The sequence below is a fragment of the Cryptomeria japonica genome, chromosome 7, assembly GCF_030272615.1.
Source record: "Cryptomeria japonica chromosome 7, Sugi_1.0, whole genome shotgun sequence".
NCBI lineage: Eukaryota > Viridiplantae > Streptophyta > Pinopsida > Cupressales > Cupressaceae > Cryptomeria > Cryptomeria japonica.
Genome location: NC_081411.1, coordinates 627,497,808 through 627,501,880, shown reverse-complemented (window position 1 = coordinate 627,501,880; position 4,073 = coordinate 627,497,808).

The window sequence follows — 4,073 nt, the reverse complement described above, 5'->3', positions numbered from 1 at the left end:
AACCTTGTATTTCTTATGGACATCATAAGCAAGAAATAATTTCACAGCTTCAATCCTAGCTACTAGAGAAAAAGTCTCATCATATTCAATTCCTTCCTTTTGACAATATCCTTTACATATCGATCTATCCTTATTCTTCACAACTTCTCCATCCTCATTCAATTTTTTCCTAAAAATGCATTTAGTTCCAATAATATTCTTATTTTTAGTCTAGGGAACTAAAGTTCATGTGTTGTTATTTTCAATCTGATCTAATTCCTCTTCCATAGCTTTCATCCAACATCCATCTTTACAAGCTTCAATAACTAATGTTGGTTCAAATTGAGAAATTAAACATACCTCATTAGTTGCCAACCTTCTTATTGTCATTACTCTTTTGTTCTTGTCTCCAATGATCTAATCTTCTGAATGATTTAATGATGCAGAGGTTGGCAGGGGAAGCACAATTAAGCCCTAACTCCAACCTTCTATAGATGATCAATCCTTCTTGTTCAATCTGACCTAGTGAACAATGTCACCTTACTTAGCATGCTAAGGCTAATGGCTGACAAACCAAATTAGAAAAATGTGGAAAGACTCAAACCATTTAGATTAGGGAGTGGATAGGGTTCCTCTATCTTGTTTCAAACTTGTTTTGATCAACCAAGTTGATCCCCAATGGCTCCTAGACCCACAACACCCAAGTTTTATAGTACTGTCATGCCAAACTGAATTCATCTTGTAACCCTCTAGACATTATTTTCTACAAACTAGCCTCAACTCACGTAAAGGATGAAGGAAACAACCTTAAGATCTGAGTACTCTTTATTGAGTACTTCTAGATTCCAAAAAGGACAAGCTCCAACTCCTTTTGCACACCTCTAAACTCCTCTCAGCCAGACATGCCTAATAGGGGTAACTAGGTCTGGTTATGAAGAAACAAACTATAAATGAATTGACAAGGCTAACTAAACCTTAAGTTTAGGTCTAAGGATGCTCCTACATACACAATCTAACATTGGATTGGTTCAGTCCACTCTTAGAGTCCTTCTGCACTCATACTTCCTAAATTCTAAGACCAAGCACATGGGCATACTTGGCCTAGGGTATGGTGTGGAACCTAAGTGCTGACACTTCCCAGGCTGCAACTATGATTATCCTAATTTACATTTCTCTAACTTGAACTCACCTAATGGCCATTGTGGTCCAATGCAAGAATCTCAAGTTAGAGCCATTGCTAGATGAAACCTTGATTTCACTTTACCCTGGTTGTTAGACTAGAACCGAATAATTTATGACTCAGATGTGTCCATCTAGATCCTAAAACAATTTGAGAACAATTGGAACTACACAATTTAAGCCTTCATGCCCATTCCAAGTCCTACCAATGCAAATTATTGATATTCAACACCTAAAAGATGTTCTGTAAAACCTGCAACTATACTTTTGTCTACACTAAAAGATCACATTACATTTGTTGAATCAATCTGCTACCATTAAAAAAGATTCACACTTGTTCAAATTGGTCTCCACCAATGTCCTCAACTAAAATTCAAACTGGTCTAGCCATTGGAAGGAGTTGGGAGACCGAATTCCTTTTCAGTTATATTTTCTGGCAGCTGCCAACTTCCATGAGGTCATCGACATAGGTCAAAAACATCACCTCTGATGCCCGATGAAATGTTTTACAATCATGCCGTTCTATCAGGTCATCAGGTTAACTCAAAAATAGTGCTCCCAATGTCTGATCACAACACTACCAGTGGTGCAATCATACCTGGTCTTTGGAGTAGCTCAAAAATTCTCCACTCAATGTTTGATGAAATGTCCTCAAGGTGGTACACTTTTCCATCGGCTCTTTAGGATAGCATCAAGTGTGCTTTGCCAATGCCTGATAACATGTGAACACAAGTCCTCTTTTCCATTGGGTCACCAGGATGACTTCCAGATAGCTTCTCCGATAGTCGATGCCAAAACTCTAAGTGTTCTAACTTATCGGGTCATCGGGGTAAGTCAAGATCCTCGACTTCCAATCCCCGATGCCGAATCCTTCCATCTGATACTCTATCAGGTTATCAGGTGGTGCTCACAACTTCTACATGGATACTCGATGAAAACTCCTTTGTAATGATTCTGCTCCATCAAGTTGTCGGGTGGTGCTCAAAACAACTACACCGATACCCGATGACAATTCTTCAAGAAGGTGACTCTATCGAGATAAATTATGCTGATAGTGCAACTTTTATGCCTTTTTGCAACATTTGGTCTATTGACCATTTATGCATTTTTCTACACTCCAAAGGTTTCTAAATGAACCCTAAGCACAGACACACAAAAATGACTCTTCCTAGTCTACCATAGATCTATTTACCAAGTTTGACCAAGTGGTTTATAGGTGTACCAACTTGACAAATGGTCTTACAAAAATGGATCTTTATTACAACAAACATGAAAAATGGAAAAGGGGCTTCATTGTTGGGGTGCTCCTGCACCATACTCCCCTTGTTGTTTTGAACTCAAATTCCTGCTTGAGAGTAACTCTTGCAATGTGGTGCCATGCTTGATGATTGTCTGCTCATCCATCCAAGTGGCATCCAAGTCTAGTAAACCTCTCCACTTGACCAGATATTCCTTGTAGATGTTCTTCCTGGTCTATTTTACCACTTTAGTGTCCAACACTTTCTCCAACTGGAGTGGTTGGCTAGGTGGAAGGTCCTTCAGCCATTCAACCTATTCATCATCAGCTTCCTATAAAGAATTGTTATCACTTGCAATACTCCTAAATGGAGTGAGATCACAAACATTAAAAATAGGAGAAATAGCAAGATTAGGTGGTAGAGAGATTTCATATGCAATATCTCCAAACTTATGGATGATGTGGCAAGGACCAATCTTCCTCATCTGCAACTTGGTGTACTTTCCTTTAGGCAACTTGCATTTGTTCAAATAAGCCCACACTTGATCTCCTATTTTGAAACTGACATATCTTTTTTTGTGATCTGCATGTACCTTATACTTCTCTGCAGTAGATTTCAAAGTCTCCTTCACCGGTTCATGAACTTGTTTGATAAACTCTGCCAAATCTTCACCTTGGAAACTTTGTTTGAAATCATTTGGTAGCTCTCTTAACTCCATTACCCCTCTAGGATGAATACCATAGTTGATCTAAAAAGGAGTTTTTCCAGTGCTCCTATTAATAGTATCATTAAATGCAAATTTTGCCTATGGAATAATGGAATCCCAAGCTTGTGCATACTGCTCGGTTAGACATTTGAGAAGGTTTCCAAGAGACCTATTTATGACTTCAATCTTCCCATCTGTCTAAGGATGGTAGGAAAAACTAAAAGTCAAATTTGTGCCTAACTTCTTCCAAAGAGTTCACCAAAAATGGCCTTGAAACTTTACATCTCTATCTGAGATGATTGAGGAAGGAAATCCATGGATTCTGACTACTTCCTTAAAGAATAAAATGGCAATGTGAGATGCATCATTGGTGGACTTGTAGGTTGTGCCATTTTACTTAATCTATCTACAATGACAAAAATGTTGTCAAACCATTGTCTTGTCCTAAGCAAACCCATAACAAAGTCCATACTCACATTATCCCATGGTTTTGTAGGTATTGGAAATGGTTGGTAAAGGCCTTGATTTGTGCCAACTCCCTTAGCTCTTTGACAGATTGTGCAAGACTATACAAACTTCCTAATGTCTATCTGCATTTTAGCCTAAAAGTGGTGCCTCCTAACCAACTCTAGTTTTTTATCAATATGAAAATTACCTCCCATAGGATCACAATGTTTCTCCTTAATGATATTTCCTCTCATTGAACACTTTGGAATACACAATTGTCCCCCTTTGAACAATAAGCCAATCTAAATCATATAATCAGAATACAAAGTGTGATATGTATCAGAAAGAGTAATGCAAACCTCATATATCTCACCAAAATCTGCATCACCTTTGTATAGGTGTTTGAGGGCATCAATCCCAATACTCTGGATCTGAAACTCCTGCACTAAATGAACTCTCCTATTGAGTGTATCAGCCACTTTGTTTTGTGTTCCCTTCTTGTGTTTTATAGTGAACGTATAGGC